We start from the raw sequence: 25,341 nt of genomic DNA, 5'->3' as shown, positions 1-25,341 counted from the left end.
TTTGGTAGATACCTTCTCTGAATTGCGTACCCAGAAAAACTATCTCTCTACCCAAACGTGAAAATATACATAGAAACAAAAACTGTGTTTAACCCCAATACACCCATGCTAATGCAATAAGAATTACAATGCAGGAAAAAAAGGAAAGTCTGGACAATAAGTAGGGAAATAATTCTAAAGCAAATAATTAGTATAATTTTAAAGAGACTCATGATATAAATTTTTTAATTAAATAGTCATCCAGATGACTAGAGGCTTGCATTCAAAAGGCTTTTTAAAAAGATCTTTGGCTCTCTGCTTCTCCCAGTTTCACAGAGAGCTGCATCTTCCGGTACAGCGCATTGCAGAGACACAATGGTGAAGGTCAGAGTAAATGGATTTGGCCATATTGGGCACCTGCTCACCAGGGCTGATTTTAACTCTGGCAAAGTGGATATTGTCACCATCAAGGACCCCTTCATTTACCTCAACTGCATGGTCTACATGTTTCAATATGATTCCACCCACAACAAATTCAACAGCACAGTCAAGAGTGAGAATGAGACACTTGTCATCGATGGAAAGCCCATCTCCATCTTCCAGGAGCAAGATATTGTCAGCATCAAAGGGGATGATGCTGCTGCTGAGTATCTTGTGGAGTCCACTGGGGTCTTCAACACCATGAAGAAGACTGGGGCTCGCCTGAAGGGTGGGGCCATGAGGGTCATCATCTCTGCCCCTTCTGCTGATGCCCCCATGTTTGTGATGGGTGTGAATCATGAGAAGTATGACAATGCCCTCAAGATTACCAGCAACGCCTCCTGCACCACCAACGCTTGGGCCCTCTGGCTAAGGTCATCCGTGACAACTTTGGCATGGTGGAGGGACTGAGGACCACAGTCCATGATATCACTACCACCCAGAAGACCGTGGACACCCCCACTGGGAAGCTGTGGTGTGATGGCTGAGGGGCTGCCCAGAACATCATCCCTGCTTCTACTGGTGCTGCCAGCGTTGTAGGCAAGATTATCCCTGAGCTGAATGGGAAGCTCACTGGCATGGCCTTCCATGTTCCCACCCCCAATGTGTCAGTTGTGGATCTGAACTGCTGCCTAGAGAAAGCTGCCAAATATGATGATATTAAGAAGGTGATGAAACAGGCATTGGAAGGTCCCCTCAAGGGCATGATGGGCTACACTGATGACCAGGTTGTCTCCTGCTACTTCAACAGTGACACCCATTCTTCCACCTTCCATGCTGGGGCTGGCATTGCACTCAATGACCATTGGGTCAAGTTCATATCCTGGTATGACAATGAATTTGGCTAGAGCAACCAGGTGGTTGACCTTATGGTCCACATGACCTCCAAGGAGTAAGAGCCTCTGGACCACCAGCCCTAGCTAGAGCAAGAGGAAGAGAGAGGCCCTCAGTTGCTGGGGAGTCCTCACCCCAACTCATCCCCCAACATGCTGAGAATCTCCTGACCTCTACACAATTTTCATCCCAGACCCCCTGAAGAAAAGGAGGGGCTTGAGGAGCCCTACCTTGTCATGTACCTTCAATAAAGTATACTGTACCCAGCTGAAAAAAAAATAAAAATAAAAAACAAATAAATAAAAAGATATTTTGACTTAATCAAGAATTGGTGAAAATTGCTAAATTGCTTGTTTGAAATGATACTTATTTTCTTTTGGAGTCTGGTAACATTACCACACAATAGAAGAGTGTAAAGATTTTATCAAGTAGAATTTACAGACCCTAATATTATGTGAAAATTGGAATCCCTTGAATATGTAACAGTAAATATTAAATCTGAATAGAAATCCAAGTTATCCTTTTGTAACATGTTTTAGTGTAAGATTATTGAATGATGATGTGTACAAAGTAACCTCTTGGTAAATGTTAGCTATCTTCATTTTCATCATAGAGTAAAATCAAGATAACATCTCATAAAGCCTATGGAATAATGTAGTATTGATGAATAAATAATAAAATTTCAAGGAAACAGGAAAATCTTTATGGACAAAGTTATGTATAAGCCAAGATGTGAGGTCAAAAAGTGAGAGAATCTATGCATTCTTGATTGTTCTAGTGATCAGCATATCTGGTGTGACAGTTAATTTTATGTGTCAAGGAGACCTGCTTTGGGGTACCCAGATTAAACATTATTTCTGAGTGTGTCTATGAGAATGTTTTCTGGATGAGATTAGGATTTGAATCAGTGGACTTAGTAATGTAGAATGCCATCCCCGATATGGGTGGGCCTCAACTAATCTTTTGAAGGCCCAACTATAACAAAATATTAAGGAAGGAGAAATCCACCTCTTTTTTCTTGCCTCACTGATTGATCTGGGATATTGCCTCTCATTTTCTTCAGTCCTTCAAATGGGATTTATGTCATTGACTGTCCTGGTCATTTATTATGGGGAGACAATTTCTCATAATAAATCTCTCTCTCTCTCTTCCTCAAGAAAGGAAGAATCCTGGAGAATCCTGACTAATGTAGTTGATCATAGGTTCTTAATGTAGGTCAGAGTTTTCCAGTGGAACATTAATAATTGCAGGCCAAACTAAATATTGTATGAGTGTTTGTCTATAAGTAGTTAATAGATGTATGTATTTTTCTATACACACATCTTGTTTATTTTTACACATACCTTGTTTTATTTCACACCTTAATCATACGAAAAATAAATAAGTAAAAAGTATATCCTGTAGAACAAAAATAACTCTTTGCCTTTGAGATGATTAATTTCCGTTTATTTACTGACTATAAGGTAAATCCCCATAGGCTTAAAATCTTGGTGTAATTTCTATTTCATATACATTTTAAAAATCAGGGGAAAAGTTTATAGGCATCATAGTGCTAGTTCTTGGTAGTAATGACTCCTATTACATTTATGACTGTGTTATCGTATCAGTTAATGCATTTTCTGTGCAATGATGCAGTTCCACCCCCTACATCCATCAGCAAAAATGAATCATTTTTCAAGGTCTCTGCATGAATAATAAATAAATCAATAGAAAATATGCAGAATCAAAATGTGAGAGATAAATCCATGTTAACCGCCACTTGACTGATACTGCTGTTCAACATTTTTATTTTGTCAAGTACATTTTCTTACATTGTAATATAGAAGTACCTATCTTTCCAAAGTTAAACTCATTTTTATTTGAATCAGGACTAATTTATCAATTGATATCATCAAATAAGATATTGAATATTTTTAGAGGGAAACAGGGAATATGATAGGATTTACATAATCTTTCCCCATACATTATGTGTTAGTATTTAAATTCTTTATAACTATTATTTTGCATACAGTTCTGTACCTTGTCAGCCCATATGTTGCCAAGCATCAATTTTTTCTTATCAAGATTGCATTTGGTTTCTTTCCGGCAATATCATTATGATGTTAATTACTGGTGTCAACATATAATTTCCATTTACCCCAGAAACATAGAAACAGTATTGAAAAAAAAAAAAAAAAAAGAACAAAATGGTGTGGGAAAAGATCATTTACCCTAGGAAATCTCCAGGTGATATTATCCCACAGATAATTTTCCAGAATATTTTTTCTTATATTATTTTCTCCCAAACTCCTTTTGACGAAGTATTGACCTTGATATCATAAATATTTAACATATAGCCTGGGAACAGATCTCCCTGAGCACCCTTCTGTCTGAAGCACCCATTACAAGTTTCCTGTGATTATTTTAAATGCTTCAGCTAGGATTTCTTGTAATAAATACAATGGAATAGCCCAGTTTTAGTGAAAACCATAACCTTTGTGACCATAGAAAATCTATTAAAGAGGTTTAGTGAAATAATGTGATGATATTATTAGGTCTTATTTCATCTATCATTTTGGCCTTACATGATAGTTCAATTTCAAAAGCAAAATAGTAATAACAAAATGATTCGACATATTATTTATGGTAATATATAACTGAATCAAAATAGGAGATATTTGCTCAGGGATGACACTACTAAGAGTTTTTTCACACATTTACACTCTTAATTATCACACAAACCTATGAATTGTATGTAATTATCATTCTGATTTTCTAGATGAGAAAATACACAGAGAAATCTGTTGTACAAGTTCACACACATGGTACATATTGCAGGAAGGGTAGATTTACCCCTGCACAGTTGGGCAGGGATGTTTTCTTATCCCTCACCTTCTCTTGATTCCTATCAACAGACTTCATGAAATTATAGGATATTTTCCTTACTATGATTCCATGGCCCTTTTTTTTAAATTAAAATGTTTACATTATAGGAAAGAAAAGTAAACTAGCAACCCAGCATTATAAAGATATGTCAACCAAATTTTGGGAATAATGGCAGAAGTGAATGTAAGTAAAAAACACTTTGGGAAAGTTTAATAATTATAAGTAACATTTGTAAAGATCTTTATATTTTTTTTGGTATTTGCATAACTTCTTGACTTGGAATACTTCTGGGCTACTTACAGTGGGAATTAGTTATCAGTTATTATTCATTTCTCATGAACCCTGATCCCATTTGTAGTCCCTAAGTAGCCATCAGCTTATTATCACCTTCCTGCCGGTATACAGTTTCCCTCTCATTCATTGTTAGAGTCAAGGTTGGGGAAAACTGGAGATTCATTCTAATTAATTATATTTCAGTCATTTCTATTTTCAATTTTTTGGCAAGGCCCAGGCATTGATACAAACATTTTCATATCAATATGAACTTTATTTTTTATTAATGGAAATTTTAAGAAAGGCAAGGTTGTCATATGGATTTAAATATGGTTGTCTAAAAAGACTTGTTATTAAAATTGCAAAATATTAACTCAGTTTTTCATTCAATTATTGTTCTATCTGTAAAACACGCTATAGGTATTTGATATTTAATTAAAATCCTCTAGGGGCTCTTGGGTGGCTCAGTCAGTGAAGCCTTCGACTCCTGGTCTCAGCTCAGGTCATGATCTCAAGGTCTTGAGATCGAGCCCTGTGTTGGGCTCCATGCTCAGCATGAAGTCTGGTTGAAATTCTCTCTCTCCCTCTGCCTCTGCCCCTCTCCCTGCTTGCACGTGTGTGCTCTCTCTAACTCTCTTTCTCAAAATAAATAAAAAAATCTTTAAAAAAGATAAGTGATATGTCTTTTACAAATCCTCTTTGACACATATAAGAATAAAGGAAATTTATAATAATCATGAGATAGAATGTTATCTTAGGATAAATATATATAAAATAAATCACAATATTGCAAAAGTTAGTGAATTTCCCAAGTCCAAATGGGTCCCATGCAAAATAGTCCCATCACAATTTTACATGGGCTTTTAAAGAAATTATGTCTGCCTTTTTGAAGTCATGGAAAGATGAGATATTTGTGATTTAAACCAAGTTTAATAATAAATTTGTAATTGTTTCCTTTATTTTTCTTAATAAGTATATTATTTCTTAATTAATATATTATTATTACTCCTCAAATATGCAGCACACCTTTGAATGGACAAATATAATGTTTTATATTGTATAACATGTTCAGTAGCTTTAACTACAAGATCTATAGGTTATAACAATGTATGCTACTCAAATCTGTAATTAGTTTATGGCAGATAAAAATTCAACAGGATTATAATAATCATAACAAATGTGTGCTATCATACAACTTTTTCCTCAAATTTCAAAACATTATAGAATTTTAAAGTATCAGTAAAAATGTTATTTTATTTGTTCTTTTCATTTGTAAAATAAATAAATTCCATGCAACTAGGAAAACTACTATCTTATTATAACCATAAATGCACCTATGTGATTTAAAAAAACATGTAGTGAAGCTCTAAATGAAATAAAATAGATAGTCCATTGAAGAAACAAATAAAAATCAAAAACACTGATACTGTTAGAGGTATTCTAGAGTTTAATGTAGAAGTAAGTTTACTCTACATTAGAGAATAAAGAAGTATTTGTAGAAAAAAATATTTCCCTTAATGAATTACATTAACACCTTTCTCAAATCAAATGGTCATACATGCTTGAGCCTATTTCTGGACTCTTTATATCAGGTGTAGAAACACATGATCAAATCTGGTCTGCAACCTGTTTTTCATGACTCACCAGGTTAACAATGTTTCTTTTCACTTTTAAAGGTTATTAAACAAAACAAACAACAAAAATAACAAAGGAATATGCAAAGGAAATTCTATGTGGCTGCAAAAGACAAAAATAGTTACTCTCGTACTATACAGAAATGTTTGCCACTCTCACACGATATTTTTTAGAAAATCTGCATGTCCTTTATCTCAACAAGACCACATTCTCATAATTACTGTAGAATTAAGGTAAGTATAGAAATTTTTTAGTGTAATTTCTCTTTGTTCCACTTTTTCAAAATTATTTCAGTTAGTCTAGTTTATTTTGTATAACATATAAATTATATAATCCATGCATTTATAAATAAAATGCCTGCCATGAATTCAAATGGGCTTCGTTCAACCTGTAGCTCAATTTTCAGGAAATCTGTATTTTAACAGTGTTGAGTCTTCTGGACCATTATCATTGCATAACTTTCCATGAATTTAGATAATGTTTGATTTCTCTCACTACAATTTTGTAGTACTCAGTGTAGAAGTCTTGTACAAGTGTTGTTAAATTTACCCCTAGGTTTTTTTTTTTTTTTTAATTGGGATAATATATTTGTTTAATAGACTTTGTTTTTTAAAAGTGGTTTTAGGTTCACAGCACAATTGAGTGGAAAGATTAGAGAGTTCCCATATACTACTGCCCGCATACATGCATGGCCTCCTGGCCTATCAAATTACAGGACCCCAATGATAAATTTGTTACAACTGATGGACCTATATTGACCCATCATCATCCCAAGTCCACAGCTTACATTATCTAGTTCATTCTTGGTATTGTACATTCTACAGGTTTTGAAAAACATAGAATGTAAATATAAATGACATGTATCCCTCATTATAATTTCACACAGAATGATTTCACTGACGTAAATATTCTTTGTGACCCACCTCTTCATCCCTCCATTCCCCTAACCTCTGGCAGCCACCGATCTTTTTGCTGTCTCTATAGTTTGCCTTTCCTGGAATATCTTATAGTTGGACTCACAGTATGTAGCTTTCTAGGTTGGCTTCTTACACTTATTAATATGCATTTAAGGTTCCTCCATGTCTTATCATGGCTTGATAGCACCTGTATATGTTTTTAGCACGGAATAATATTCCATTGTCTGGATGTACCGCGGTTTATCCATTCACCTATGGAAGAACATCTTGGCTGCTTCCAATTGTTGGCAGTTATGAATAAAGCCACTATAAGCAGCCACCTGCGGGTTTTTGTATGGAAACGTTGTCAACATTTAATTTGGATAATATGGTTAGGCATATGTTTAGATTTGTAAGAAACTGGCAAGCTGCCTTCCAAAGCGGTTGTACTATTTCATATTCCCATCAGCGGTGAAGGAGCATTCTTGTCACTCAACATTCCAGCTGGCGTTTGCTGCTCCAGTGGTTTGAATTTTGGCCATTCTAACAGGTGCATAGTTGTTTCTCATTGTTGATTTAATTTATAAAATCCCTAATGACATTTGTTGTTGAGCATTTTTTCATATGATTTTTTTTCATCTTTATATATTCTTTGGTGAGGTTCTTCAGAACTTATGCCCATTTTTAATCTGTTTTTTTCATTTTCTTATTGTTGAGTTTTGAGAGTTCTTTGTATATTTTGGATAGCTGTCCTTTAACAGCCAATGTCTTTTGCAGATTCTTTTTCCCATTCTGTGGCTATCTTCTCATTCTTTTGGTTCCTTTGCAGAGCAGAAATTTTTAATTTTAATGAAGTCCAATTTATTAAGTATTTTTCATGGATCATGCCTTTGTTGTATCAAAAAAGTCATCACTGAACCCAAGGTCATAGAGAATTTATCCGATGCTCTCCTCTAGGAGTTTTAGAGTGTTGCATTTTACATATAGGTCTGTGATTTATTTTAAATTAATTTTTGTGGAGTGTGTAGTATCTGTGTCATTAGTGACTAATATCATTAATTACATTAGTGACAACGGACTGCTGGGGGCAAAGGTGACAGTGAGTTAAGGAAATACTCAGGAAGTGAATGACTGAAGCTGCAGTGAAGTCACCCTTCAGGAAGACTTAATCTTCCTGGGGAGAGGTAAATTGGGCAATAGTAGGGAGAACAATGAGGTCAGGAGAAAGGAGTTTCATGTGCATTTGTCTGTGTTTATAAAATACAATATTTTAACTGTGTTTAATATTAATGAGAAGACTTCAATAAAAAGAAAAGCTGATTTTTTAAAGGTGTTTTATTTCCATAAAGCAAATTATCTTGGATTGGGGAGAGAGGGTGGATCTAAAGCAAGGTACTAGGAGAACTACTTTGTTCTTTATTTTTTTTTCTTTCCCATGTTTTAGTTTTTATTTTTTTAATTCTTTTTTATTATTAACATATAATGTATTATTTGTTTCAGGGTACAGGACTGTGATTTATCAGTCTTACACAATACATAGCACTCACTATATTCTTGAGGGAATTCTTGTCCATTAGCATCTGATAGCAAAGGCATCCATTAAGATCACTTTTTAGTGTCATTGGCATAACTTTGAGGGAAATCCTTCCCGATTTTTTTTTCTATTTCTGGTTGGTGAAGTAGAGATTGAGTTCACCTATTTAAAATTATGGATGAGCAGCAGTGGCAATGATTAAAAAGAGAGAGAGAGAGAGAGAGGGGATGGGAAATCAGCAATTAGAAAGGAAAGAATTTCCAGGCACTAATGAGGACTCAGTTAAATGTGAATTAAGAAACTGATAAAGGGACCAAATCTGAGAAGTAGTATTTTTTCTTTGCCATAAACTTCATCAGTCCTTGAGTTGCTATGGAAAAGCTAACTGGATGGACTGATGCAGGGTTAAGGTGTTCCTAGCATGAGGCAATTGAGCGTGATCACCCAGTTCAATTAAAAAAAATAGAAGTTCACACAGCATGCAGTTGATGTGGTAAGGAGAAATAAAGACTAGAGACACTGGGGGGTCTGTCTGAGCCTCGAGGACATCCATCAGAACCACCCCTGAGTGAACCGGGCAAGAATGGGTTGGTTTAAACCAAGTGACCAGAAATAAACATATATATGAATTTTAACCAAGAAATGAAATAAAGCGCAATATATGGCAAAAGATCAACTAAGAATATGTTATTATAGACAGGAATAAGATCAGAAGATAAGGAAATAAGTAACTCATATATAAATTAAATAAACACAGGGAGAGGAAACCCTCTTAAGATTTAACCATAAACCAAAAAAAAAAGGGGGAGGGGGAGGAAGCCACCATTTTGTTCTTACCTATTTTTGCCAACTAGCTCAGGGACTAAAAGTCTGATTTCATTGCTCTGGGTCGAGTGACTGGACTAAAAGGTAGTTTATGGAGTTAAAGAGGAGGTTGTATTATTGCAACCACGCAATCGTAAAAGTGTGGACCAAGGTGATTATCATGGGAATAACAATACACTTTTTTTTTTAAGAACTTGTTTATAAGAATTAATTGACATGCTGTTAACCACCAAACTGATACAGGCAATAAAGAAGTGTTAAGTTTAAAACAAGGTGGTGGAGGGGATGGGTGAAACAGGTAGTGGGGATTAAAGAATACACTTATGATGAGCACTGAGTTATGTATAGAATTGCTGAATCAGTAAATCATACACCCAAAACTAATGTAACATTGTATGTTAACTATACTGGAATTAAAATTAAGAACTTAATAAAAATAGGGCGCCTGGGTGGCTCAGTTGGTTGGGCGACTGCCTTCGGCTCAGGTCATGATCCTGGAGTCCCTGGATCGAGTCCCGCATCGGGCTCCCTGCTCAGCGAGGAGCCTGCTTCTCCCTCTGACCCTCCCCCCTCTCACGTGCTCTCTCTCTCATTCTCTCTGTCTCAAATAAATGGATAAAATCTTTAAAAAAAAAAAAAAAAAAAAGAACTTAATAAAAATAAAAAAATAAAAATTTTAAATTATTGCCTTAGAAATCTCTGGTATTAATGAGTACGTAAAGGGATTTAGGAGAGAAAGATTGTCAGCTATTTAAATTTGACAGGTTTCCACCATTGTGATCATAGACATTGTTTCCTCATCTAGAAAATAGTTACAATGGATCTTGTGAAGTTTAAGATATAAGTGAGGTAACATGTGTGAGGGCAGAAGCCACGTGGACCTGATTTGCCACTGAAATCCCATATCCTAGAACAGTTTTTAATAGATTCTAGATATTCAGTAAATGTTTGATGAATGAGTAAAAAAATTTTTAAAGTGCAGAGAGATGAATGATGGATTTTGCAGAAAAACAAAAGAACAAATACATGAAAAAGGCCATTGGACTGGACACACCTGCATAAAGTCAAATTTTCTTAATACAAAAACTGCTTCTTGCATGTCTCAGAGTGTTTCCATGATATTTCTTTAAAAGAAAATTAGGACAAAAAAAGAAAAAAATAACTCATGCAGAATAAAATTGATATTAGTTGAAAAAAAGTTCTCAAAAACAGATGCTCACATTACTTTATGGAATAGCTTTCTATAGTGCATTAACATTTGATGTATTTCTGAAATGAAGCACGCCCATTTGTAATTCTTTATTCATCAATGTTCCCAGTGAGAAGTTCAGAAAAACATGCTGACATAAAAATGATAATAAACTTAATTTGCAATTATACCCTTCTATTTACATAGTCAAAAAACAAATCTTTCTCTGGGCAAAATGTATTCTATCTTAATATTTTACATAACTTTAAAAGCTCATTTTGGTTTATTTTCACAGTAATGATCTAAGTCTATTTTATTCTTCACCCTAATTAATATGCCTAATAGTCAATTAAAAAGTTATTCGAGGGTGGATGGAGTTACTTTCTAACTTGGTGACAAGTGGCCATCCTAGCACATCCTAAAACTGTTTTGCAGTAACTTTATTCCTATGCCACACTCCCATTCCTGGAATCTCAAAAGTGTCCTGTGTCTTTTGCTTTTCTAGTACAATAATTTAAATCAATTTTAGGACACAATTAAAACTTTTACTCTCATGTTACAGACTTAAGTTTACAATATCAACATCATAAAGACAAGTGTCTTCTAGGCACTGTGATATATCCATGAAAGCTGCTCCTAAAGGCAGTGAGATGTTTTATATGGATTCGTGGTGTAATTAATAAACTTCTTATAGATATAGACAATTAAAATGGCATGCTTAGTGTGCGCTTTTAATCACTTACAAAGGAAAGAAGTCTATGCCTCTAGTTTTAAGATTTTATTTATTTATTTATTTATTTATTTATTTATTTGAGAGAGAGAATGAGATAGAGAGAGAGAGCACGAGCAGGGGGAGGGTCAGAGGGAGAAGCAGACTCCCCGCCGAGCAGGGAGCCCGACGCGGGACTCGATCCTGGGCCTCCAGGATCATGACCCGAGCCGAAGGCAGTTGCTCAACCAACTGAGCCACCCAGGCGCCCTATGCCTCTAGTTTTAATCAAAGTTTCCCTACTCACTACTTCCGCACACATGAAACTAGCCATTTTTTTATTATTTTATTTAAATTCAATTAATTAACATATAGTATATCATTAGTTTCAGATGTAGAGTTCAGCTGTTCATCAGTTACATATAACACCCAGTGCTCATTACATCATGTGCCCTCCTTAATGCCCATCACCCAGTTACCCCATCCCCCCACCCTCAATTTGTTCCCTATAGTTTGAAATGCTCCTGACTCCCAGAACATTCCAGGATGCTTCCCACTTCCTTGTCTTTGTTTACATGACCACTGTTCCTTGGCACTTGGACCACTCTCCACCTTTATGGTTAATCAGTTCTAAAAGCAGCACTCTATCAATGTGTCTTGTTTCCTTTTAGTAGAATTGATTATACACTTCTTAATGCCTTATCCTGTGTATGAATCTATAATGATACCTGTAACACTTTATCGTATCAATTTATTTTCAGCTCTGCTTAATTTTTGTAACTAAAAGCTTCTTGACGTCAAGGACTGTGTCTCCTATGTGTTTGTATTCCTATCATATGTCTCAGGGCATATTACTTGGTAAGAAGTTATGAGTATTAAATGCATGAAGGAAAAAAGGAAGGAAGGAAGGAAGGAAAGGAGGAAGGGAGGAAGGAAGGATTCATGTATTTATTAACAGATTTCCTGAAGGTATCATCAGAGTTTGGAAACTATTTTATCTAAGTTTAGGGTAAATTTCCAAGTGATGATATAGAATTGTTGTCTTTCAATACTGAACGCTAAAGACATTACACACAGTACAGGCATATCCACATCTTCATACTGTGATTTTAGTGGCAGAAGATCAAGAAGCAGACAGTCTGGTTAGTATCACAAAAGAACTAGCAGGATTGATTATTAGTTTTCAATCTGAAAAGCAGTTTTTGAAGTGATCTCAAGACATAACTTCTGAATATGTTGGTTGATCCGACTTTTGGGTTTCTATCCCTTGATAAAATGGTGAATGTATTTTAGAACAGAAGGGAAAAACACAGACCCCGATCCCAAACTGTCCAGGACTGAAATGTTTCATTAGTTTAAAACCCCATATATTTTTTTTATTTGCTTCATTCGTGTCAGTTTGTATAATTTGCTTCTTGTTGTTTAGTCCAGGTTCTGTGTAGTTCTGGCTGAAATAACATCCCCTCTCTGCGTCATCACTCTCCTCATATTAGAGGAGAGCAAGAATAGGAAAAACCATATGATACTTCTAATGCTCTCACTACAAGTTAACATCTGTCAATCTCACTGTGGTACCGTTAGTCAAAGGAAGTCACATGGAAAATCCTAATACATGAGTGCATGAATCAGAACATAATCCTCTAGTAGGATGAGAATTTTTAAAGAGGGTTAATAGAGGCAGGAAATATTTTGAACAATATTTCACTTCCCCAAAGAATTAGTTGTGAGTGAGAAATTAATAATACAGAGAGTTGGAAGATAATTGTCTTTGGAAAATTGAGAGAATATGGGATCCATAATACCAAAGGAAGGAAGAAATAAAAAACAGAACAAGACCTTTAATTGGAAGTACAGAAAAGGCAGAGTGTCTGTGCACAAGTGTCTGCAGATGGACACATTTGATGGTGAAAAGGTGAATTAGGTCCCTCCTAATTGCCTTGATTTTTTAAGTGAAGCATAAGGGAAGGTCATAAGGTGAAAATCTGTAAGCAGCAAGGGAAGTTTAGGAAAGAATAAGAGTATCTTCTGAGAGAAGAAAAAGAAATCCACAAAAATAGAAAAAGATTATTTGACAGTTTGGGTATTCCTGTGCAATCAGTGATTAAATACATATATGTAAGACAATATAGCACAGTTGTATATGTGAGCAGAAATTAAGTTAAGCTTGGACCTCTTTGGAATTATTTGATTAGAAACAAGGATGTTTTCAACATGGAGGCGATTTGTAGGTTTCATGAAAATTTTCTTTCCAATCTATGGTACATTCTACAAAACTCTTGCCAGATCTTAAAAAATAAAACATACTTGAAATATCTTTTATATATGTGTTACTATGGAGCAAGAATATGTGAATTGTATATAAAATCTGTAAGTGACCGGTACATTATTTCCATATTAACTTCTGACAAGAGCAATGAAAACTGCCTCTGGAATAGCTTACATGTGAAATTCAGCCTAAATATATTACTGAGTTTGGATAATAGTAACAAGAGATCATACGCATGCATGAGATAGTTCTCAGAGCTCTTTTTAACTTGTTTAGAGCTCACAACAACACTATAAAATAGGTATGATAATTGTTATTCCATTTTTAACATGAAGAAACAGATCATAGAGGTTAAATGCTTAAGGTCACAAATCCAGGACTCAAATTTTAGTGATATGGCTCCAGAGTCCATTCTTTTATATTATTTCCATTTAGTTTGTGGAAAATCATCCTGATGATTATAGTTTTATTTTGGGGATGAATTGTCCTTTCACCTTTACCTATGATTTCAAAATTACTATCAATTACTAAGATACCTTGATACTTCTCATTTTGAAAATAACACATTATTCATAATGCTTGCTTAATAGTTACATAATATTGAATTTCTAAAAGATCTCTGTGAATCTTCAGAGAAATGCCAAAACTAATAAAAATTCTAAAAATACAAATTAAATTATGTTTATATATGAAACATTATCTTTCCAGCATATTTCCCTAAAACTGTAATAATAAATGTAGAATTGCTCAGGAAAGAAAACTTTTCAGACAGAATGGCATGGTAGAGTGTATTTGTTTATTAAATTTGTGAATGAATTTTTGAGGGTGTTTAATATTATTAGAAGAGATACTTATGATTACTAATTAAACTCAGTGAACTTTCTGCATTGTACATTGACATAGCCCACCTTAATGCATGAGAAGGGCAGAATAAGAATAATGATAATTTCATAAAGGGTGTGTAAGAATGGCTTAGCCAAAGTATAGGTTCACTAATTCTAACAAGGCTTCTGTCCTTTCATTCTAATTGGTTGGCAAGGTCTACAGAAATGGAGTAGGAATCTATTTCTGGATGCTCATTATAAGAAAATGTAGTCAAGTATCATCATATCCTCAATATCTAGACTGAAAATGACACCTCTGGAAGGACCGTAGACATGATTTGTTAAAGTGTGTAAAGATGATCATTAAAATAGAAGACACAAAACCCTGAGAAGAGTCAGAGAAATATCTACATCAAATAATTTTACTTTAACAAAGAATATAATTCGCTAGTACCTACAGCAACATTTTTTTTCTACTAGTCAAGAAAACTTGTAGCTAAAAAACAGGGCTGAAATTGATTAGATGGCTAGATGTGCGTAAATAATTGTGTAAAATTGAATAAAGTAGAATAATTATGAATAGGGCTGAATAGCTGTAGGGTACAAAGTTTAACTTCCTAAAATTTCATGTATACACAGTTCTTTTTTTTTCTCCTCATGTATGCACAGTTATTTCTACTGACTCCAAAAAAATGGCCTTGTTTATTGATCAGCAAACAGAAGTTTATTTATTTTAACTATACATAAAACATAACTTCTAAAGGTCGAAAGCAATAATAGCTTATTTCCTTCATATACAACCAAAGTATTACATCTAGACTTTAATGTCCTAGAGTTTAGCTAGCTGCTTTTCAGAATATGAGCTTTTAATTTTAATGCAGCATTTCTCTGCCTTTTCAAAGTCTTAATGGACCAGATTTGAGTGTTAAGAAAGATGGATCAAATAATTTCCAATAGCTCCAGGAAAAGAAAATCAAAGCCATCGGATTTAATTTTGCTGCATGCATTAGTATTTAAGTTTAAATGAAAGCATTGATTATCAGTCTTAGTTAATATAGATTGAGTAGTATTCCAGAGTTATCTGTTTAAAGCACTAAAGTTAAAATATAAATGAACTTTTTCCCTTAACTTCATGAGTATTTGGCAGGCCTTTTAGCTAATGTTACATTAATGCTATATGTATAATTGTAATATACAGAAATAGGCAATTAAGTCTCTGAAATATGGCTTCAGAATTGTAAGACATGTCTCTACAATCTATATGAAGTTCATTCTGCATTAGTCATGAAAATACAAAAACTTAACCTAGAATTCACACCATCTGGGTTCTTTCACACAGAGTAAAATTTGTCAGGGAACACGAAAGTTCTATAAAATGCTTAAATTTATACAAAGTATGCATGGACGTTAAACTCTAGACTTGCAACAGTGTCCTCTTGTATATGGTAATTACTCAACTCCCTGACTGTGAGTCACATGTGTTTCTTAGATCTACATGTTGCCTATGAAACAAATACAGGTAAACTGGTGCATGTCTGCTCTCTCTGTAGATATAAATCATGAGTTCTAAAGAACTCAGCATTTCAAACATATGTTCCACAACTGTGACTTTCGTTGTTTGGCAAGAGGTTAAGAGGATTCTTTTTGATGGAGGATTAAATTTGTTCACATGAGATTGCTAATACTCCAAATATGCTCAAGAGGGTTCTAGAACTTTCTAAATGAGAATCTGATGCACCCTCACTACTTATGAGGAAGGGGCAGGAGCCCCATGTGGGCTCTGGAGCTCCCACCTCCACTTGAACAAGAGCAGCTTCTGTTTCTGTGTCTTCTGCAGAAGATTTATCTCAAATAACATTTTTCAAGCTTTTTTAAACCTCTTGATTGGATAGATTTGCAGCAAACTATTTGTTAATCTCATTATATAAAGCAAACATTTAATTGATTTTCTTTTTCATAGTACTTTCTGTGAAAACTCAGCCAACTCAAATGTCATAATGTTACACCTATCCTTAATTGTCTCTGCTATTTTTTTGTTGACGTTCCTGAGTTACAAACCGCTGTACCTGACCAGTGGGCTCAAACCGCCTGATTCTCTCCAGCCCTTGCCCGACACCCATACACTGGCTTGTCAGGCACTTTTCCCACTTCTCAGTCAGTGGATATTCACTCATTCATTCATTCAGTGATCCACGGTGATTATGTTCTAGGCACTAAAGAGGCTTTAGGGCTACAACCATTTACAAATAGACTTAGTTCCTGGGAATATTTCAGTTATTTGTCCACGCTATGCTGTTGCCTGATTTAGCCACTGTGCTCTGTTCACTGCTATCTCTAATTAAGAATCTCTGTAGCACTTTCCATGATATCTTCTCTTAGATTAAAGATTTTTCACATCAAAGAAAAAGAGTGATGACCTGCATGCATCTAGCACTTTATTTATTTTATTTATTTTCATTTTTATGCATCTGGCATTTTAGTGCATTTTGTCCCCACATCAATATTGGTTCTATCTTCTATTGATTACCTATGTGAAATCAAGTGATAATTTAAACTATGCCCTGCTTGTACTGTATTTACTTTTTCAGGAAAATGTCAACTCTCAGCGTGTGATTTTATTGGATCCTCCACTCCCATATCCATGGATATGGATCTGTAATTTTAAAATAGAAGACTTCTGGAGAACAGACTATTTCCCCATACTCAACTTTCTAAGGACAGCTTTTTTTTTTTTTTTTTTCCTGAGCGGAAGTTCTTCATTCTCTCTAAATAATAGTCCCTTAGAACTAGTGGTGACTTTAAAAGTTTACCTAACATTTTTATTTTACTTTCCTCCCAAATGAGGCCATATTATCATGTTCCTCAAGCTCAAATACTAAAGAAACAAAATCAAATATTGCAGTCCAAGATAAAAAGTTATGTAGTTCTAGGACAAAATAAGCGCCTCACAACCAGACCTAAGCTTAGAGACATTGCGTTATGCAGTTACACAAATAATGCCCTCTGGTTTGTGCAGTGTGCACAAACCATCCACAGCAGCTCTTCCTATACCTCAAAATTTAGGGGACTTACTTCTATGAGCAATAGAATAAAAATAATTTCCTTGATTGCTTTGATTTTTGAACTGTCTCTCTCTAGTGCATAAGAAAACAAGGTAAATCAGTGATATGAGTATTTCATAGGGAATAAGGTCTGACTGTTACAAATATACCACAGTCTCAATTCCTGGATAAATTAGCTAACATTTTAGCAACATTTTGCTTGAATTTTTAATGAGCCTGTGTAGTGTACAGGATCAGAAATACTATATGCAGTCAGCATTTATTGGCCAGACGTAATAATGACTCTGTCCTACATATATGATAAAGGGAATACCAATATATATTCTCAAATAAAACACTTCCAGTTTTGCTTATATTCTAGACATGCATGATGTATATAACCCATGCACGTGATTTATACTCTCCCAAAATGTATAAAAATTAAGGAGGGAATTTTAAAATAAGATTGTAGTAAGATTGTCATGTTCTTGCCAAATTTCATTTGTTTATTAAAAAAAAGTTAAGACATTTAAAAATTTGACAGTTTTATTTAGTAACTTTTTAAAGAGGTTTTTAATTATATATAACTTGACATGTTTCTGTGACTCCCCGCCCTGATTTTTGTGTCTTCTTTCAGAATAACAGTAATTCATTCAGTCACAGAATCAAATGCAAACTAACAGTTTATATGCCCAACTTAAAATAGATAGCTTCCCTCCTTACTTTTTTTTTCCTTTATGTAAAAATCATAGAGCTGAAAACAATACATAGACGGAAGATATGTCATAATGACTATTTTAGTAAAAGGTACTTGAGCCACAAAGAAATAAATAATTTTTGTTATCTGAAATGAAAATGCATAATTTTGAATACAATTATACATTCATGTTTCTTGAGAAGCACATCTGTCCCCACAGTGATCAAGATAAATGCCGCAGGCATTGTAAAAGAAAAAGTACTAAATGAATACTCTCTCCCCAATCTTAAGTTTTAAATATAAAGTAGATATAACATCTAATCAAGTAAATTACAACCCCTTCTTTTTGAGATTTGCCGTCATTCTTTATACTCCATTATGTTCTTTGTAATAGGACAAGCACATGCCTGTACGTTTAGAAGCCTTAAATACATATTAAAGCGAAAGTAGCCAATTGAAAAGGTTGCCTACTGTATGATTCCAACTACATGCCATTTTGGAAAAGGCAAAAGTATGGAGACAGTAAAAAGATCACTGGTTGACCAACATTTTAGGGAGTGAGAGGGATGAGCAGGCAGACCACAGAGGATTTTTCAAGCAGTGAAAATACTCCGTGTGATACCATAATGATAGACACATGTCATACAATTTGTTCAAACCAAAAGAATGCACAACACCAAGAGTGAACTATAATGTAAACTATGGCCTTTGGATGATGATGATGTGTCAGTGGAGGTTCATCAACTGTGACAAATGTCCGACTCCATTGGGGATGTTGATAATGCAGGAGGCTTTGTAAATGTGGGGGCTGGGGGTATGCAAGAAATCTCTGTACCTTTGCGTCACTTTCACTGTGAAAAAAATATGTATATATCCAAAATCTGCTGCTTGGTTATCACCTCAGCCACTATCAACCTAGTTCAAGTCACTTTCATTGATTTTATAAATTATGAGAATAATCTTCTTTTCCAATAATCTTTGCTTCTACCCTTGTTCCTCAATTTATTTTAAAAGTCAGATTTTTATCTGTTTCAGATATATTTCTATTATCTATTTCAAAATATGTCAAACCTGTGCTAGGATCCTGTTGTATTCAGAGTAAAACCAAAGTATTTCCAAGATCTTAAAAGACCGTTCTCTTCCTGGAAGGGTGGATATACCCCCACCGAAGCCTTTAATTTCAAAGTCAGACACAAGATTTGTTCCCCCTGTCTGGAATACATTTCCCAAAGATAGAGTTCTGTGTTCTAACTCCCCTTAGTTTTTGCTCAAAAATCACCTTTTGACTAAAACTGTCATATAATTCATTAAAAAAAACCTAAAAGTACAACTGTACTACATAAGACTCACTATTCTTTTTCACTGTTTTCTATTTACCCATAGCATATTTCAGTATATAATAAAATTTATTTTATTTATCTATTTGTTTATCTTTTATTTTGTCAGAATAGAATGTCCATTAGGGTAGAAATTATTGAGTGTTTTGTTCAGTCGTAATATACCAGCAATACATAGAGTTTCTTGCACAAAATATGTGATAAATATTTAAAAGAAAAAAAGGATTAGATGACCTTTAAAAATATTTGAAATGATTGAATTAGATTTTTTACAAAAATATGAATTTTGTATCTGAGAAGTTTTATAGGTCTTCTCTTCAGTGTTCTGTAGAAATGAACAGATCTCTCTGGCTGGGACAATAAGTGAATTCAGATTTCACTGATAGCCTCAGACAAGAGGCACCTACATCTGACCAATATAGAACAGTCACTCACCAGGTTATCCTAAGGCCTAGTGATAGGTAGCCGAAATGTTTGTCGTGTCTCTTCCTAAGCCTGTACGAGGCTGACCCTTAGTCCTCAAGAGACACATTTCTTGGACAACTCACTGCCAGAGAAACATTACAGTCAAAATATATGGCCATACTATTCCTCCTTTGAGATTCCTATATCCCAGTATATCGAGACCTAGGTTGGAGATTTATCAGAGAGGAACATAAAACTAATGTGACTACTATGATTTTATTATTGTTGTTTTTTGTCAGAACCAATATATTTTATGAAGAGTTACCAGGTAAAGAACAACTTGGAGCATGAAAAACCTCCCGAAACAAAACCGAAGAGCCTGAAACCAAATACATATTGATTTGAGGTTGATTTAACATTGCCTTATAACCTTTAAATAAATATTATTTATACCAACTTGTTTAATAGAGCATTGTTTTATGTATATAAGAACATACATATGCTAACTTCTCAAAGAATGTGAAAGGGCATTAATTAAATAAAGATTGAGGTTGTAATCTTACCTATGCATTTCATTATTTTGGTCAAATCTGGCCAACTTTATAAATGCCTTAGTCTATGAAAGCCCATGCAAAATTGTTTTTGCTTCAAAAGTGCTAGCCACCAAAAATTATTTAGAAGTGGCTCTTCATCATGAACTCTGAACAGTGTCTCTGGCACAAAGTTGGTGCTCAGTAAATGTATGTTGAATGAATATGAAAGTCAATGGATAAACAAGTAATTAGAGATAGAAAAATAATAACTTTCCATAAAAGAAAAGAATAACCACAAGCTTTGCTTCCTGCACTGTTCCTTATCCTCGTTCACAAGGAAAAACATTGAATGAGAGTAATGACTTCTAGTGACTACTCATTATGAACATCCCATTTACAGAGCCGTAGTGACAGCTCCCATCTTGTGATCATGTTATGTGGAGGTAAAATTGTCCCCTGAATTAATGACAAATGCATCAGGGCCTTTATTCAGTATAACGTTTGAAATGATTAAACTCATGGAATGTTTGCTTAATCTATTTTTCTTTTGCATACATTATGCTCTTTGCCTGAGGCAAACCTATCTTATAATTTTCAGTTGAACAGAACCATAACTCATGACCCAATAAATTATTAAGGAACCCTGCCTTGCATCTGATTCATCATTCATCTTACCACAATGGCAGAAAGCCTACTGAATTCTCTAACAGTTCCTTGCCATGATAAATAGTTCCACTCAAAGGTAGGAATAGAGTCATATGCGTTTGTATGTGTGTATTTTTTTTACAAAATTATATTTAAAGCTAAATTTTCATTAAGAATTTATAGTAATAATATTCTTGCTCTAAAAAGTTTTATCATCTTTTTATATTGCTGGGAATGGCCAGCAATCCCTGTACCGATGGATGAAAGATTACTCCAAACTTTGCCTTGAAAGAGAGGAGAAGGCAAGGGGGTCAACGCTCAGAGACGAAGACCCTTTGCTCTTCTTTGCTCCTGCTTTTATTGGTCCTTCAGGATATCCTTATCACTGTTTCTCAAGCACGTGATGTGTGACAAGGGGTCTTACTGAAACTGAGAGGATTTACGGGAAAGATAAAATATGCTAATCTGGGTGTTCTATTAAACATAGCCTAAGAGACAATGCATAACATCTCTTAGATCACAGGGCGGCTGTTTGAGATAAGAGAGCTTCGGGGAAGGTAACTCCCCATGGCATTCCAATGGCAGAGTGGTCACAGGGCCCCGGCATTTCAAAGGCCCACACCCTTCTCAGAAACCCTCCCTCGCCTCCAGTGGCCTCTGTGTTACATTTTAGCAAGCCAGGTATTATGGCTGATTTCATACTCTATATTAACCCCAAGATTATATCATTTGTAATTTGCTTCTTAACTCTTGACAGTCTTCCAGAAGTAACCATTATATTCTACTTGAGGTCAGATTGAAAAATGAACTATATAAAGGATAGGATATCCAAAATACTGTTTCTCATCCCTTCATTATCTTACTCCTTGTATGCTAATATTCTACCAGCCTCTAAAAGTCTAAGGACATAATATTGTTTAAGGAGTGGAATAAAGTTGGGAAGGCATTGGAATGTTTGAAAAACGTCATGTCAGTAGCTACATGTGTGACCTGCCACACAAGAGTCAGTCACGTAAACATATGGATGCACATTTTTAAAGCATGAAAATGATACCAAATATCTGAATTCCTGGGTGCAAGATCTGAGATTACAGTTCATCATGGTAACCAGTCGAAGAATAAATATGATTTTCCATCTGCTGATATTAACTGTTAGTTACCATTTTAATGATAGAAATGGAATGTTTGACAGCATCGGAGAATATAATCTGCCTCCTCAGCTGTATTTCAAAATGGGCATGAAAACAGAGTATACAACTCAACAAACCTCAAAATAATGTGCATTTTAGAATTTTTTTTTTTTTAATTTGAAACTGCTGACATGGCAGCTTTAAAAATTTTGAAGAAAATCAAAGGAAAACATCTACAACCATGATTATTCTTCAGTATTTCATTTCATTTTGGCTATTTCTCTCTGGTCAATGTTGATCACAAACCTAATGTGCCATTTTATTTCTTGTGCATGTGTGTAACTGTTTTACTTTGAAAAATTAAAATTGTTCTTTTGAATTGTTACACATTTTATTTTAGATGCCCTGTTACATCTCTGAAGGGCTGTCAAGAATAGATTCCTATGTTTCTTCTTTGTTGAAAAGAGGATTTGTAAGAAATTTAAAAACTACAATTTGAATTACTTGTTCAATTTTCTCCCCTTCATTCCTAATGGTACAGTTGAGCCAGATGTCTTTTTGTGGGTCAGAGGAGCAAAATGAAGACAGAAGCTATAATTGTATGTTCATGCCTGAGAGTTTTCTGAACCCAATTACTTAATCAAAGGCAACTTGCACCTGCTGATACACAACCACCAGGGATAACAAGATGCTGCGGGGATGTTGGGCTATGCCTGGAAAACTTCAGAGACTTGCCCTTCTAGCCTTCCCTCCTACCTTTTGAAGTCTGATTCCACTGTTTCACAAATAAATACTTTAGTAAGGCCTTCCAAATAAAATAAGAAATGGAAATAAAACACCCAATGAAAATGAAATGCACCCAAGCGCCCTATGAATCTCTGGATTTCCCATCAAAGCAAATGATTGAACCTAGGATCTAGTATGTTTTCAAGACCCTAGGATCATTTTTCACTGTTCTCAGAACCATGATATGACCATGAAATATTTACAAGGTACTGTTCATTTGGCTCCTGTAGCCTGATAACCCACAAGCTTCCTGGGAAATAACATCTGAAGGGTCAGATTTCGAGAAAGTGGGGAATTCTTCAAGCAATATTCAAACTCCCAAAGAATCATTTCTGCTCCTATAGCCATCAACTTTTATAAATTCTCTCAATACACCACAAAACATGGTCTAATATAGTTTGTATAACAAATGCATATTGTAGAATTTGTTAGTAGAATTCACTGAAACTAGAAAAATTTGCACTCCAGTGGCTTCATATGGACCAGTCTTTGCGTAACAAATAGATAATTATTTCAAATGATATATTCCCTACGTTTTAATGACCGTATATTGAGAAAATGTTGACATAAAAATGGAGAACACTGAGTAAATATAACAACTGAATCAAGGAAGTAATCAGCCTTGTGTGTCTTGATACAGCAAAATATAATTGAGAAATCATGTACTGTAGACATAAATCAGTGGACTGTAAAGCTAATATAAGAACCAGGCTTGGGGCTTCTGCCTTTACTAATTCATGGGGGTTAAACATTGCCCTAGTGAGAAATATCTTGGTGTGTGAGTGGATAGTGCATGTGTGGATGTGTGTGTGTGTGTGTGTAGGGATTGTACTGAAGGTAATTCTTTAAGTCAGCACTGTTCATTCCATAGTATCCACTAAATTAATTTCAACAAAATTTTTGTTGTATGAAAAAATCCTGATTTCAAGGATTGCTATAAATTCTTGTTAACAAATACCCAAACAGAAAGACTGAAGCAACTTTTTAATAAAATCACTATGCGCAAATTGAATAAAAAATAAAATCTTTTTAATATTGGTCCCCAAATGTCCCATTTACTATTTAGATGTGACCTTGCATTCACTAGCAGGTATCTGACTGTACAAATATTAAGCTGATATTTCTAGAATTCTTTGGAGAGATCCTGCTCACCCAAAAAAGAAAAAAAAAAATGATTTGGCCACAGGTTACTCCTTCGTCATGGAGAGTTATGGCAGTAAAAACACATTGATTCCATTTGTTCCTAACATGACATGCAGTTCTTCTCATTGAGGCCTAAAAAAGAAAATGTATTGGTTCATACAGATAAATAATAGGTGAACATTACGAACATTGTTAGTTCATCTAAGGAAATAAACCCAGCAAGCACAGGTCAAGTCTTCAGTCAATCTCTATAGTAGCGCATGGTATAGCCATTTATTGATTCATTTAAACAATCCAAACCCAATGGCGTAGAATAGCAATTATTTATTTTCCCTCACACATGTGTGTCTGGTTTTGTAGACTGGGCACGGCTGGGTGTCCTGCTTCAAGTTGCATAACTAGTTGGGCTGATTCTCACTGCATGTTGGTTGAGAGATTCTCCACATGTTTCCATTCTGGAGTCCATGCTAAGGGGACAGAAGCTATGTGGAGAAAGCTTTTCTTGTGGGGATAAAAGAAGTGCAGGAAGGCAAATAGAAACATCCAATCCCTCGTAAGGCTGAGCCTAGTAGACCAGCCACTACCTGGGAGAATATTTTTGCCTTCTGATGACAGAAGAACAAGAGAGCAAGCAGAAAATGTATTGCTAGAGTTGAAATGATCACAAATACTTCCCTTCTCTTGGAAATGTGTAAACTATATCTCCACGCCATGAATCTAAGTGGCTTATGCAGTGACTTACATGCAATGACTTTCAGTGGCCTGTCAAACATTCATTACCAACCGTGAGGTGCACAAAGGCTTGAAAAGTGTTTGGAAATGAGCTTACTCAGCCACTGCTCTATTGAACCATAAGACAAACATATTAATAAGGCTAGACTAGGCTTCTAGACACTGAGATCAGCTGGAACAGATAATAAGCTGTTAATAATAAGTTAAACCAATCAGCCTGCCTAAGACCAGACAGCAGCTTTCAATACTCACTCACACACCTTGGAGGCATGAGGAAGCCCAGCAGAGAACAGCAAAGCTAAACAAACCAGAGCGACCACAGACTCTTTTACCTAAATAAAAATTGTTAAAACAATGCTCTTACAAGTTTTAAGTTTAGGGATGGCTTACAAAAAAAAATTACCTGATTAAAAAAAATTGTTGTCTATAATGGGTACTGTCTTTACAAATCCTAAAACATGTGGCATTGGATTTGGAATTGGGTGATAATCAAAAAATGAAAAATCTCCAAACATGCAGTTTGAAAAAGCTGGAGTAATGGTGCAGAAATTATTATTGAAGAGTGGGGAAAAAATGACAACTT

At 34.9% G+C, this 25,341-nt stretch overlaps 1 pseudogene; it reads left to right on the top strand.

The window, feature by feature from the left end:
* The first annotated feature begins 354 nt into the window (after positions 1–354).
* LOC118522435 (glyceraldehyde-3-phosphate dehydrogenase pseudogene) lies at positions 355–1,482 on the top strand (annotated as a pseudogene).
* Positions 1,483–25,341: the final 23,859 nt, after the last annotated feature.

Source organism: Halichoerus grypus, chromosome 13, assembly GCF_964656455.1.
Source record: "Halichoerus grypus chromosome 13, mHalGry1.hap1.1, whole genome shotgun sequence".
NCBI classification, from domain to species: Eukaryota; Metazoa; Chordata; class Mammalia; order Carnivora; family Phocidae; genus Halichoerus; species Halichoerus grypus.
The sequence above is the reverse complement of the archived record's forward strand: the minus strand, read 5'-3'. Positions and strand labels throughout refer to the sequence as shown.